Source organism: Rattus rattus, chromosome 6 (genome assembly GCF_011064425.1).
Source record: "Rattus rattus isolate New Zealand chromosome 6, Rrattus_CSIRO_v1, whole genome shotgun sequence".
In the NCBI taxonomy this organism is placed as follows: domain Eukaryota; kingdom Metazoa; phylum Chordata; class Mammalia; order Rodentia; family Muridae; genus Rattus; species Rattus rattus.
This window is the reverse complement of record NC_046159.1, coordinates 140,601,899-140,617,191: the sequence shown is the minus strand read 5'-3', so window position 1 is coordinate 140,617,191 and position 15,293 is coordinate 140,601,899. Positions and strand designations below refer to the sequence as shown.

The 15,293-nt window shown below is 40.6% G+C and overlaps 1 protein-coding gene across 1 annotated transcript in view; it reads right to left on the bottom strand.

The window, feature by feature from the left end:
- Abcb4 (ATP binding cassette subfamily B member 4) overlaps positions 1 to 15,293 on the bottom strand; it is a 215,940-nt gene that overhangs the window by 175,301 nt on the left and 25,346 nt on the right. The gene's annotated exons all lie outside the window — the stretch shown is intronic.

Below are 15,293 nucleotides of genomic sequence, written 5' to 3'. Positions count from 1 at the left end.
CTCCCCGGTGTTTTTTCAGTGCTGGCTGACTATGCCTTGGGATATCTTAAAGAGTCACTTACCAGGAGAGCCTATGATCTTAAGGTGAAGTGTCCTAGATTCCAAGTCCCATGTGTTGTTTTCACAACAGATGCTTTTCACAGTTTGTGTAGACCCTTAGCCTAATTTTTACATGAAGAAGGATTGGCCCTTGTCTCCTACCCACTTTAGATCTCATCTGCATCTCCATGACTAATAGTCTGCTGAGTTTAAAGAGAAGGCTATGCCATTGTTCAGTTCAGAAGTAGCTCTGTAGAGTTTGCCCCACACATGTGTGTGCAACACACATGCTCAATGCACACAGTCCTGGGTTCCCAAGGATGTTTTTATACAAGTACACAATGCACTCTGGTCATGTTTCCTACTCTCCTTTCTTCTTTTCCCCTTCCCCCTCATGTTAGGGTTGTTAGGTTTCTAAATAGATTGTATCTACCATCATGAAAATGCACATATAAAATTTTATATACCTATATACAATGTAGAATACACAAGTGAGTCATGCAATATCCTTCAGAGTCAGAATTTTTTAACAAGCGTTCAAAGTTTTTTTTCTTTTCCTACTGTATGTCCTACTGTTTGCAAAGTGAATTCTTTCTTAAAGAATAACTTTATTTACAACAAACTTGCTTGTCCTAAAATTTCCTGATAGCTTCAGAAAACCAGATGTCTTTGTTAGCTTAAAATCTAGAATGCTTATCTGAAAAATGCCAAATAGTGAGTAATAGTTTAAAGTGTGAAGCTTTTCAAGAAAAGACTCTGTTTAAGTAAGGTAGACGGTTTGGATAAGAAAATAATCATAGCAAACTGTGATTAGTAAGAAGATGAGATATCATCAGTAATTGTGGTTTTATTAAAATTATCAAATTTAATACAATTTCATAAAAGAAATTATACACAAGCAAGTCTGAAATGTTTCAGATAATTCCTTTAAACTTTAAATAAAGAAATTGAAGACTCTAAGAAGCACCTTCTAAAAAATGTGTCAGAAGAGCCAGGAGGGCTAGATTGTATTTATTTGGGTTTCTTTGTTTTTCAAATATTATAACTGGGCAGGTACTAATTACATTGTCTTATTTACATGCTTACACACACACATACGAACATAAACACATGCTCATGCCTGTAGGAGATGAGTAGGGCTGTGGCCCCCACCCATGCTGTAGTGCACGTGTGGATGCCACAGGACAACTTTCAGGAGCTGGCTCTCTCCTTCTCCTGTAGACTCAGGGAATCAAGCTGATCCTTCAGGATATGTCCTCAGTTGGGGCCTCCTTCACGTATGCTGTAGGCATGCAGCTTACTCGGTACATGTTTGGGGTTGGAAATGAGAATTCAGGAGCAAACTATGGAGATTTGTAGAACTCAAGTGCTTAGTCATATCTGATTAGGATACTCTCAACTAAAGCCATAGAGAATCTTTGACGTAGTGTCTCTTCCAGTAGGTGAAGAAAAATCTCCCCTTCTAAAAACCTTAACCATCCTTTAATCCTGTCTTTTGAGTGTTGGTTGGCTTTAGAGAACCTTTGTAGTCTGCTGTTAAGTTCAGTCTCCCCAGTGGGTGTCATCTTGAAGAGCTAGACCAGCCTTTCTGTTAGGACTTTGTACTTCTGTATAATTTTGACAGACAATGGGTACGCAGTTTTTTAAAAAAAATAAAATATAAAACAAAACTAGTGGGAGCAAAGGTATGTACAATTTTTGTTAACAGTTTTAAACCAAGAAATAGTTTTCGCGCAGTAACGAAAAAAAGGAAAACCATACCCGGTTATTTGTAAAATGAATTTTGTTTTATTTTAACAAATGACTTAGAATAGCTATTGTTAAAGACAGGGTGATATTCGCAATCCTGACATTTAGTACTTGTAGCATTCAACAGCTTAACATCAGAATATAACTCGTCTACAAACCTGATTTTGAAAACTTTATTTATGTATTCATTTTACACACCGATATTAGCCCCCTCCCCTCCCAGTACCCCCTCACGCAGAACTTCCATCCATTCTTCCTCCCACCCTCCACTCACTACTCCCCACCCCAGGAACATCAAGTCACTGCAGTACTAAGCCCACCCTCTCCCTCTGAGGCCAGAGAGGGGAACGGGATCCATAGGCAGGCAGGTGACAGTCCCTGTTCCAGATGTTGGGGGACCCACATGTATCTGTTACATACATGCAGGGGGGCTAGGTCCAGCTCGTGCTCACTGGTTGGTGGTTCTGTCTCTGGGAGCCCCCAAAGATTGGCTGACTCTGTTGGTCTTCCTGTAGAGTCCTTATCTTCTTTGAATTCCTTAATCCTTCCACAAACTCTTCCGTAAGACTCCCTGAGCTCCATCTAATGTTTGACTGTGGGTCTCTGCATCTCTTTCCACTGGCTGCTAGGTAGAGCCTTTTAGAGGGCAGTTATGCCAGATTCCTGTCTCCAGGCATAACACAGTATGATTAATAGTGTCAGGGATTGGGTCTTGTCCATGGGATGGGTCTCAATTTGGGGCAGTCATTTGTTGGTCATTCCCTCGGACTCTGCTCTGGTTTTGTCTTTGCACATCTTGTAAGCAGGACACATTTGGGTTGAAGATTTTGTGGGCTGGGTGGCCATCCTTTTACCTCCACTGGGACTCCTACTGGCTCCAGGAAGTAGCCCCTTCAGGATCCATATTCCCTACTGCTAGGAGTCTCAGCTAGAGCTTCCCCGAAAGACCCCCAGGAGCCTCTCTCCATTCCAGGTCTCTGGTGATTTCCATTCTCTCTCCCCTGCTCTCCCTATATCTGATCATTGCCCCAGCCTCGCTCCCCTCCCTATCTCCTCTCCCACCCAGTTCCCTCCCTCCATCCACCTTCAATATCTATTTTCTTCCCCCTTCTGAGGAATATTTAACCATCCTCCCTTAGGCCCTCCTTGCTATTTGGCTTCCTTGGGTCCGTTGGTTATAGTGTGGCTAACCTGTACTTTTTGGAGAATGTTCACTTGTAAGTGAGTACATTCCATGCATGTCCTTTTTGGGTCTGGGATACCTTACTCAGGAATATATTTTCTAATTCCATCCATCTACCTGCAAAATTTATGATGTCTTTGTTTTCAATAGCTGAGTAGTATTCCATATTTCCTTTATCCATTCTTCACTTCAAGGACATATGGGTTGTTTCCAGTCTCTGGCTATTACAAATAAAGTTGCTATGAACATAGTTGATCAAGCGTCCTTGTGGGATGGTGGACATCTGCCAGGAATGTACCTCTCATTTTTCAATAGATCCATACAACTCTGGAACACTGAGTAGGTACATTATATGGGTAAAAGTCTGACCTGTGTCTCGTGGGTTTCTGGGAGCCTTCTGGAAAACTCAGTCAGTTTTAGATAAAAAAGACTCAGCTTTAGAGTTTAAAGTATCTTAACATTTTAAAACATCTACAGCATTATTTTGTGTGAGCAAAGGCGATAGAATGAACAAGCACACTAAGGCATAGAGGCTAGCATATCAGTATGCAGTCCCCTTTTAAAATTTTCTGTACTGACTCACACTCAAAGTGTCCTTTCCTTTGGTAGCCATTAAGATTTTGGCAGGAAAGAAGTTTCTGAGGATATTTTGTATGCTTTATTCATGGACCCCACAAGATGGACGAAAGCATGTGAAAAATATTGCCCACTGCCTCTCAGCACCACTGCAAACCTCATCAGGTAGGCTTAGAGTACCCAGGAGCATGTCAACTCGCCATCTTTGAGCCAAGCTGTAGTATATGCAATCTGCTGCTACCAGGGGCCTTCCTGTTCACCAATGTCCCCTCTTGAACTGTGACTACAAACTGAGCATGCTCAGTAGTATATACTTTGAATTGAATATGCTGGACAATGTGCCAACCTCAGCTCTTTCCCATATGACTGTGTATTGAGCTTTGCTCCAGAAGGGCACAGCTCTTGGAATAGCTACTGTACTTTTACACACACACACACACACACACACACACACACACACACACACACACACACACTGTTTATTGATTCTTTGTGAATTTCACATCAGGCACCCCAATCTCCTCATCGGTCCACATTTGCCGTCTACCCTTGCAACCTCCCTTTCAAAAGAAAAACAAACAAACACAAACAAACAAACAAACATTTCGCCATAGAAGCTGTGGTGTGTCTCACAGTACATCCTTTGGCCCAAACAGCCTTACTTGCAAATGTTCGTTGCAGTGACTCATTGGTCTGGTCCCAGGGACGATTCCCAGATATCCTGCTGTTGCTCTGTATCATGGACGTCCTGCAGCTTTGGATCTGTAGGACTGGCCCCTTCATGAACTCCAGTAGTTCATAGATTCATAGTGAAATTACCAACCCAAAAGCTAAAAATGTTACCAAAGAGTGTGTGAGAGGTCTATGAGATTCCCCCTTTCTCTTGGTGTAGATGTTGGGGTACGACAGCTCAAAGCCACAGGGCTGCTTTTATCTGCTGTAGGTAACAGATCTCTCTCCACGTCGATGTTGAAGCTCTGCTTGTTTTGGGTTCATTGGGGTGTGAACTCCTGAATTCAGTTTGGTTACAGAAGCACAGTAATGGCGGAATCTTTATTTAGGAATGAGTTAAACTATAAGGTGAAGTTATTCATGGACTCTTATTAAAAACAGATGAAAGTCTCAGAATGCTCTTTGTCATTTAAAGTTTAGTTCTCTATCAACATGCTTGTGGTAGTTTGATAGAAAATGCCCCATAGACTCATGTGTTTGAATACTTGGCGATAGGGAGTGGCACTATTAGGACGTGTGTCTTTGTTGGAGTAAATGTGATGTTCTTGGAGGAAATGTGTCACTGTGGGTGCGGGCTTTGAGGTCTCCTATGCTCAAGCTATGTCTGTGTGAAATTACAGTCTCCTCCTTGCTGCTCATGAATCAAGATGTGGAACTTTCTGATCCTTCTCCAGTACTAGGTCTTCCTGCACCATGCTTCCCGCCATGATAATGGACATTTTGACCTCTGAAACTGTAAACCAGTCTCAAATTAAATTAAAAGTTGCGTTTGGCCATGGTGTACCTTGACAGTAATAAAACCCTAAGACAGTGCCGCTGACATCTATCTGCACAGTGTTTTAAAAAAAATATAAGTCTAATTGATTTTATGTCGCGAAATTGTTTGGAAGTTTCATTTCTTTTCAAAATATTTTCACACCTTTCTTTTTCCAAAGTATCCCCCAAGTTTTCCTAGCCCCTTTGTTTCTGCAGTAGACTTTTCTTTCCTATTTGAGAACCACAATACAAACTGAAGTGCTAGGGAGAAACGAGCCATATCGGTGTGAACGTTTCTATCAACCCAAAAGCTAAAAATGTCACCAGTGTTTGAGAGATCTGTGAGATCCCCCTTTCTCTTGTAACTCCACCACTCAATCTTTGCCAATGTCTATGAGAAACACCTCGTTGTATGACTCTCTTTTGTTCTCTGAGTGGTGTAAGTCCATTTCCACATCAGAGCATGTTTTTTGGACAATACTGGGTGGAAGAATGAAGTATTTCTTATTCCCAACCTCTATGTGAAGGTTTAAAAATACTTTTTTATGTTTTAAAATATATTTAGGTTTTTATGAAATTCATGTTCATTCATGCTTATGAGTCTCTGTGTGTACTGGGGAGCACATACACTGCTATACCTGTGTAGAGAGGTCAAGGATAAGCCTAGGACATTCAGTTCTCCTTCCACCATGTCGGTTCTGGGAACAGTTGAACTCAGATGTCCATCAGGTTTGGTGAGAAGTGTCCCTAACCACTGAGAAATCCTGTTGGACCCATATGTAGGTTTTAAAATTCAACTATCAGAGGGCAGTATGACTTCCAGGTCCAAGGGAAATTACTGATGCTACTATGCCCATATAACTGTATGTTTTTCTTCTCTGTTTTAAATTTGGTCCTTGGTTGATTCATTTACCAGATGTAGATGGATTTCGTACAACAACTATTAAAAATATCCTCCATTGAATATAAGCCGTGGGTTTTTCTCTCTTCTCTCCCTCCATCTGCCCCTTGTTTCCTTCCTTCCTTCCTTCCTTCCTTCCTTCCTTCCTTCCTTCCTTCCTTCCTTCTTCCCTCCTTCCCTCCTTGCTTCTTTTTGTGAGACAGTGTTTCATATAGCCAAAGTTGGCCTTAAACTCAAACTATATAGGTGCAAAGTCATCTGACTTTGAACCTCTAATCTTCCTGCTCCCAATTCCTAAGTGTTTAGATTAAACAAGTAAGCATCCCTATGCTTGGATAAATCTGCATATCTTTAATTCAAAAAGATCTGGATGTAATGAAATTATCAGTATTGGAGCTCTGGTTTTTTATGTTTAGATTTTTTACTTTTTATGTGTATGGGAGTTTTGTCTACATGTGTGTCTGTGTATGTGTGTTTTGTCTGCATGTGTGTCTGTGTATGTGTGTTTTGTTTGCATGTGTGTCTGTGCACCACATTTGTGCAGTGCCCAGAGAGGCCAGAAAAGGGTGTTAGATCCCCCTGGGACCGAGTTACAGTGGTTGAGAGCCACCATGTTTGTGCCAGGAAGTAAAGCGGCATCCAGAAGGGCAGCTACTGCCTTTAACCTGGAACACTGTAGCCCCAGAAGCTTGTTCTTATTTATTGACCTCTACAAAGTTGTTTTCTGCTAAACTTTCTGTGTTGTCAATTGTAATATTTAATAACTTTCTTCTTTTTGCTTGTTATTTTGATCAAATAATTCTAAACAACCATTTCTACTTACAAAATAAAGACAGTGGGATAGAGGAATAGTTCCAAAGGTGAAAATCACAACATTTCTTAGACTGTGACACTTGGAATTCATGAGCGACCTTGGCCACAAAACATCAAACCAAACTGATATATTCAAGATGGATGGTTTTTAGTGAGCAGTGCTGTGGTCTCCCATGAAGTACTGTTCAAGAGACAGGCAGTTCAGGGGAGGGACTTGTAATCGTTGCTAGTGGTTTTGTCTTTCTTACTTTCATTCCTCTCCCTTCTGTTACACTGCGTAGTTCATTAAGGAAGGGACTCTGAGTATCGTGTCCACTTCTAAAGTCCTCCAAACCTGGGCAATATACTGAAAGAACAAGACTGCAGAGTATCTGGCCCACCGAGCGTTAGCAGAGGCTTGTGGAGTGAGAAGGCAAACATGGGAGTTCTCTGAAGCCAATCTAGGCGTTTGGCTATTTGCTTCTGATCTCAATCCCCTCTCATTCAAATTCCACATCGCAGGCCAGTCTTCTTCCTAACTTTGCTAGAAAGGTGAGTCTGAGCACCATGTCTTTTTGTGGCACTCAGCTACCTGGATGGGGCTGTCCAAACACCTCTCTGCATGACGCAGCAGCTTGGGAGTGTGGCTTCTATTACCTGTTGTGTCTCTCTCTGTTCCATTATGACGAGTGGAACTGACTGTTGCTCCAGTGTCTTCTACTTTCCTCGTGCTCCTCTCATACTCCCGGCTCGTGCTCCGCTCGTGCTCCGCTCGTACTTCCCGCTCGTGCTCCCCGCTCGTGCTCCCCGCTCGCGCTCTGATTGTGCTCTGCTCACTGGGAATGCTGTCTCCCATGTCCACTCCATGAATATCTACTCACCTCATCTTTTCCCACTCCTGGGCCTAAGTTAAACTAATTCACGAGTACCACATAGATGGTTGCCGTGTCAATCCGACATGGCAGAACTTACTACATAACAGTAAACTCACAGCCACATCAGTTTCCCTGATTCTAATTTACCGAGTGCTCCTGATTTCTCTCGGTATCCATAGCTTCTACAGGTTCTGTCATTCTAGCCTTAATTAGTAATATCAAATGTCTGTCTCGGTGGCAGGCAGTTTTCGTGTCCATTTAAAGTGTGCTGCCTACTATGGACAGGAGAAAACATGTTTGAGACAAAACCTGGTGAGGTAGACGGCCTTTTCAGAGAAAACATGCCCTGGGCAAGCATCCTTGTGTCTGAGTGTGTGATGGGTCAGTGTGCCTATCACATCTGTCTTAGGGTGCTATTTGCTTATAGTCCCAATTAAAGAGGTCACATCTAGTGTGACAAGTGTGATGTCACAGGTGCCATTATTTTTTGGCAAAAGTGAAATATGTTTGTGCTTTATAATATGCTCGCAGATGGTGGCTGTTTACTTGCATAAACAGGTGTTTTTTTTTTTTTTTTTTTTGTTTTTTTTTTTTTGAGACAGATTCTTTGTAGCTTTGACTGTTCTGGAACCCACTTTTTAGACTAAGCTGACCTCAAACTCTGCTTGCCTTACAAGTGCTAGAATTAAAGGCATTTGCTACCTTTCTTTCTTCCTTTCTCTCTTTCTTTCTTTCTTTTCTTTCTTTTCTTTCTCTCTCTCTCTTTTTCTCCCTCTCTCTTTCTTTCTTTTTCTTTCTCTCTCTCTTTTTCTTTCTTCCGTACTTTCTTTTCTTCCTTTCTTTTCCTTCCTTCCTTCCTTCCTTTCTTCCTCCCTTCCTTCCTTCCTTCCTTCCTTCCTTCCTTCCTTTTTAAAGAGACTTGCGGTACCACAATGCGCATGTGTGTATTTGGACTTATGAGCCTCCTACCCCTGCCTCCTGAGCACCAAGAGTGAGGTACTTGCACGGTACCTGTGCTTGCTGACTTTACCTGGTGGGAATTTGGAATCAAATTTTCAGCTTCTGAAGCTGTTCCACATACATTTTCATGCCACTTGTTCTGACAACTCATTCATATAATAAATAGCAAAAAATTGTAACAATTGTATTAATACCTGTTGAGTATTTAACTAGATGCCTCTCAATGTTCAAAGTACTACGCAAAGAACTACTTATCTTGGAAATCATTTAAAAATGAACTGAAAATATGTTTAAAAAACAGTAAGTACAAATAAGGCCTACTTTAAACAAACTAATAGATCTTCTATGTGAAATTATAACTACTTAGGAAATGTAGAGGACAAAAAGTCTACTCATAATGTCAATCTGGAGCTCAGATAAATACTATAAAACTCTACCAAGTAAGTATGAGAGAAGGAAAAAGATATCATAAAGTCATTACTTGGATATAATCTAAATTTGGTGCAGTTCTAACCAGAATATTTGTAGGTACTGTTTGAAGGAAACTGTGTCAAAGGGATTCTAATTTTTTTAAGGAAGAAAAGATATTACAGAATTATCTTGGAGCTTTCTGGAATGGAGCAGTTAGGGAATACTAGGTCTACTCAATAGTAAAGAGAATTATTAGACTTTAGTCAGTACTTACTAGCTCACAAATGATAAATTAATTTGTCTGTTAGCACACAAATAGATACACATGTTTACTATCTGGTAAGTCAGTGGCAGAACACGAATGATTTAGTACTAGTGTCACAAGACGATTGGCCATTTGCATCAATTAGACTTTTGTCAGACGACTCCCATGAAGCTCTATAAAAAATCAAAAATGAAAGTGACAAAAAGAGGGAATTGCTGGCGATAAGCCATACAGTGTTTATCACAAATGAACAGAACGGCGACAAACTGGCGGAGACTGTGCCGATGACATGTGGAGTGATCCTGCTAGAATCAAGTTTTCAAAACACATCTTGAAGTATGTTGTCCCAGACCCATGATGATGTGGTTGGGGGCAAGATCAACTCAAGGCTTTCTAGTGGCCATGATAAAAGAACAGAGGGAACATTACATTCTGTGTCTTTGTCCAGTAGCAGATGTGGCAAGGTCCTGAGTGAGGCTGGAGCCAGGGCCTGGAGCCAGGGCCTAGAAGAAAATTAAGGTTGTGGTTTCTGGTGATCCAACTCTTCCCCCTTGGGCTATAGTTACCAGTTCTGAGGCAGCTACGTATTGAGGTAACCTGTGTTCTCTTTGCCAATATTGTCTGACTCCGCTCTCTGCTGACCTTGGCCACTTTCCCCTTCAAATAGTATGTATGAGTCTGTGTGCATAATACATGTGCTTGACAGCAGGATCCACACCTTTAATCCCAGCACTGAGGCAGAGGCAGGCAGATCACGGAGTTCAAGAACAGCCTGGTCTACAGAGTGAGTTCTGGGACAACCAGGGAGTGCACACACACACACACACACACACACACACACACACACACACACACACGTTGTCTCTATTTCCACCCCTCAATGTACTTGGCATAAATCACTAGCTTATATAAGACCCCCTGGTCCCAGCTATCTTCTTTCTCATCCTCATATTCCGCCTTGACACTGTTTGAAACTGTCATTCCTGTGGTTTTCAGTCAGACGTTACTATCTTCGTGTCCTCACTCTTTTGAGCAGAAGAAATCATCTTTAGAAGTCTAGGTATTTATTGGCAGCTTCAACAAACATATGAAAATCGTCCCACCGAGTTTCCACAAAACTTTGCAGAGTTGCCAGTGGTATCCACATTCATCCTGTAGAAAAGATCAGTAACGAGCGAGCTGAGACCAACACAGGGTTGAGAGGTAGTCATGAGACCGCCACCACCTCCCCGTTTAGGACAGGTTTAAGGTAGTGTAGCTCGAATCCTGCTCTATTCTTTGCTGAGTGGGAATACCCAAGCTACTGGGTAGCACCCCAGACCTAAGACACTAAAAGCCAGGTTCATTGCCCTTCCCAGTTACAGCCAAAACAACGAGGGGCTTCCTCCATCACTTGCAGCTTCTGGGAGAGGAACACAGGTCAATGAGCACCGAGGGAAGAGGATGCTGGCTGACACTTAACACTTTTGGTTTCTTATTTTATTTAATTTACTCTCTGGGTGACCATTGTGGAGAGGAACTTGTCTTCCTCTCTAGCAGGAAATCCAAGCCATTGTGGTTATGAGTGGAAAGGGAGGGTCGGGGAAATGTCTGTGGCTGTTTTGTTGCCCTTGAAGTGGGTGGGGCAAGGTTAAATATTACTTCTAGATGTTAAGAGGAACTAACCAGTTGGCAAAATTGATAACTCTTTTTCCCTTCTTTGTGTGTGTTTCTGTGTGCAGGGTGCATGTGGATGGCAGAAGACAAACATGGATGTCATTTCTCAGGAGCTGTCCCTCTTGTTTTCTGATGGTTGCTCTTTGCTACCTAGAGCTCACTAAGTTAGGCAAGTCTGGCTGGCCAGCACCTACCTCTCTCCACCTCCCAGTACTGAGATTACAAGCACACTCCCTCATACCCTGACTTTTTATGTGGGTGCTGAGGACTGAACTCAAGTCCTCATTCTTGTTGGGCAAGCACATTTCCAACTAAATTGAATCTCCCCGGTGCCTACTGGTACTTCTTAAGGCATATAAATGCACCAACTAATGGGTTTCACCATAGTGTAGATAGATAGATAGATAGATAGATAGATAGATAGATAGATAGATAGATAGATAGATATAGATAGATAGATAGATATAGATGATATATGGGTATAGATATAAAATACATATATATACATATATATATATACAGGCAGACAAAACACTTGTACACATAAAATAAAATAAACATTTTAAAAGTATTTTATATATATATATATATATATATATATATATATATATCCTGCATTATTTGTTGCTCATCACCTTCCTTTCCCAACCATCATTCGTTTTTTCTTCCCTCCCCTCCAACCAGTAATAATCCCCTTTCTTCTGTTAGGCTATGGGTTTTTTGTTTTCTCTAAAGTTTCCACATTCCAAGAGCTGGTGCTGAGCTCTCTCTACTTCTCGACTGTGGATGCCATGTGACCCTTGTTGTCATGCCTTCCTACCACAACAGATTGTATTACCACAAATCAAAATAAACTAATTCCTTGCTTTTACCAGGTATTTTTTTTTCCCATAGCAATGAGAGAAGTAACTAAATTATGTGCTGAATTTACTTCCTTTGGATATATAGCCAGGGATGATACAGCTGGACCTAATAGTAATTATACTTTTGAAATGTTTATTTTATTTTATGTGTACAATTGTTTTGTCTGCCTGTATGTGTGTGTACCACATATGTGCCTGCTATCATGAGAGATCATAAGAGGGGTCAGATCCCTTGGAACTGGAGTGATGAATGGTTGGAAGCCATCCTGTGGATGCTGGAACCAAACCTAGGTCCTATGCAAGAGCAACAAGTACTCTGAGCCACTGTGAGCCGTGGTAATTGTATCTTTAATATTTTCATGAATCTATATATACTGTTGTCTATGGTGGTTACTTTTATACCAGCAATGTAGAAATATTTCTTACTTTCCCTATCCTTGACAACCTTGCACAAACCTTTATTTCTTGTTATTTAAAATGATAGTCATTTGAACATAGGTGAGATGGGGTCCCAGCTTAGTTCTCACCTACATCTTCCTGATGGATTGAGGGTGATTAGCATTTTCATCTGTTTTTTTAGCCATTTTATGTTTTCCTTTTGTTAGCTTTTGAGTTGAGACCCGAAGTGATGGGCCGCATGATGAGACTTCCCATGTGTCTCGTTCTACTCTGGACATGTTCTTTCTTTCACCACACAAGGAGCCCTACTTCAGCATCTGCACATGAGAGAAAACACCCTACCTATATTTTGTCCTTTTTACCCACTACCTTATCTTTTTGTCCTCTCTCCTTTCTTTTAGATGTCTCCTCACCCCTACCTCATCTCCTCATACTTTCAGGATTTGAGAGGAAACATACTGTACTTGTTCTTCAGCGTTTGGCTTAGTTTTCATAACACGATGGTCTCCCCATCCACCCGTGTTCCAGAAAAGGAGATCATGTCATACTTCTCTTTAAATTTTTTTTAAAAAATTATTTAGAATTTCATTCCCCCTTCCTTCCCATCTTTCAAACCCACCTTTCATGACCTCTTCAACGATCGTTATGTATATATGTATACACACATATGTGTCTATAAATACAGTCTGATGAGTTCATTTTGTGTTGCTTTTATGTCGGCGTGTTTAGGGCTGGCCACTTGGAGTTGACTAACCTACTGGGTACCCATCTCTTGAGAAGACTGAGTCTCCCTCTCAGTCCCCACTGAGATCGCCCGTAGCTCTTCATCTAGGAGTAGAGCCATGTGATCTTCCCCCCATCCATGATGGTATGTCAACAGGTGTTGTTATTGTGCAGGTTTTGTTTAGGAGACCATAATGTTGTGATTTCATGGGTGCACCGTCCTTGTCATGTGTAGAAGGTACCATCTCATAACAGACTTTCTTGTCCTTTGGCTATTACTGTCTTTCCTCCCCTTGTGCATGATGATCCCTGAGCTTATGGTATTGTTGGAGAGGTATCACCTGGAGTTTCACAGCCCCAGAAAGTTGTTTTCTGCATTTTGAACAGCTGTGAAGGCTAACTCTCTTGTTTTTTTAAGGTGCTATGCATGTTGTCAAGAGAGAAAAACAATCAACAATCAACCTATAAATCGCAACAAGGACAAGCATGGCAAGATGTTTCCATAATAGAGGTGGGGGCTAGGAGTCTTGCTACTTTCTTTTTGAGAAATATCTATTTGGATTATTTGCCAGTTGTGATTGGATTACTTACTTTCTTGTTGTTGCTTTTATGCGGTTTGTATAATCTGGATTAGTAGCTATGTGCCAAATGGGAAAGATTTTGTTCCCACTCTTTAGGTTGAGTCTCCATTGGGCTACTTCTGTTGATGGGTAAAAGCTTTATAATTGGATGTAATAGTACTTGCTTATGCTTAGGTTTATTTCCTGAGCTGTGGCCTCATATCCAGGAAGGTGTCTGTGTCAGCATGTTAAAATGTTTCTCCTCTGCTTTCTTCAAGTGGATTACAGCTCTGAGGTATTTGTTACATTAAAAAGGCTTTTACTTATTTGGAATTGATTTTCATTTGTGAGAGACAGAAATCGAGTTTCAGTCTTTCACGTGTAGATACCCAGTTTTCACACAGCCATTTGCTGAAGAGCCTCCCTTTTCTCTGATTCATGTTCTGTGCACTTTGCATGGGAATCACTTGACTGAAGAAGCATGGATTCATTCCCGGGACCTTTTTTCTGCTCCATCGGTCTATGTGTTTGTTTTCTACTACTAGTGCCAGGTTGTTCATGTGACCGTGGTCTGTAATATCTGGCAATCGGATACTGTAATTCTTCCAGCTTTGTTCTTTTGGTCCAAGATCATAATGATTATTTCACATCTTTTGTGTTTACATATGAATTTTAAATACCTTGAATAATTTGCATTTAGTGACCATTTGGACTTCTTTTGAGAACTGTTTATTTTGTGTGCCCATTTGTTGACTGATTTGTGTGTGTGTGTGTGTGTGTGTGTGTATGTGTGTATAATTTTGTGTTCTTTATAATTTCCAATATACTATAGTTCTTAATAGATATTGATCATCTGTCATATGCCTACCTGGAAAAGACTATTTTCTCATCCTGTGGGGAGAATATTATAATAATAATCTGTACAACTGGAGTCTATTTCAGCACATCCTGACCTATGCTTATATCTTGAAGTGGTTTTTATATATTTTCCTCTATCAATTTCAAAGTCTCAGGCTTTACACTCAAGCCTTTGATGTGTTTTAAATTATTTTGGTACAGAGCATTGGAGAGAGATCCACTGTCATACCTGTGGAAATCCAGTTCTCCAGGAACCACTTACTGGAGAAACGGTCTCTTGCACAACTTGTATATTTTGACATCTATGAGAAAAGTCCATGCATGAGTTTATTTCTAGGTATTCTACTGTATTATATTTGTCTATATGTCTCTGTTTTCATCAATGCATGCTGTTTTGTTAGTATTGTTCTATAATATAACTTGAAATGGGGGATTATGAAAACTCAGCATTGTTATTTCTGCTCAGGACTATTTTGGATATTTGGTATCTGTGTTTCTATATGAGTTTTAGGATTAACTTTTATAGGTCACTGAGTTTATGATTTGGGTCACATTGAATCTGTAGGTCGCTTTTGGTAAGAAAGCCATCTTCATCAAATGATTTCTGATGATCTGTGAGCATTGGAAGTCTTTCTCCTTCTAGGATTTTCTTCAAGGTCTTTCTTCAGTGTTTCAAAGTTCTCATTACAGAGGCCTTTTACTTCCTTGATTAGGAATACTTTTTATTGTTTTGACACTAGCGTGAATAAAAGTGTTTCCCTGATTTTTCTCAGTACATCCCTTAATGATATTTAGAAAAGCCATTGAGTGACTGAAAGCATTTACCAGGCCTAAGCATTATCTGTTGGAATACTTAGGTCTTTTCATTATCAGATCCTCTTGTTGAAAATTATGGTTATTTTTTCTTCCTTTTAAAAATGTTTATTAGCATATATTAAGTATACATCATAGTGAGTTTCTGTACGGCATTTTCATACATGTACATAACATCCTTC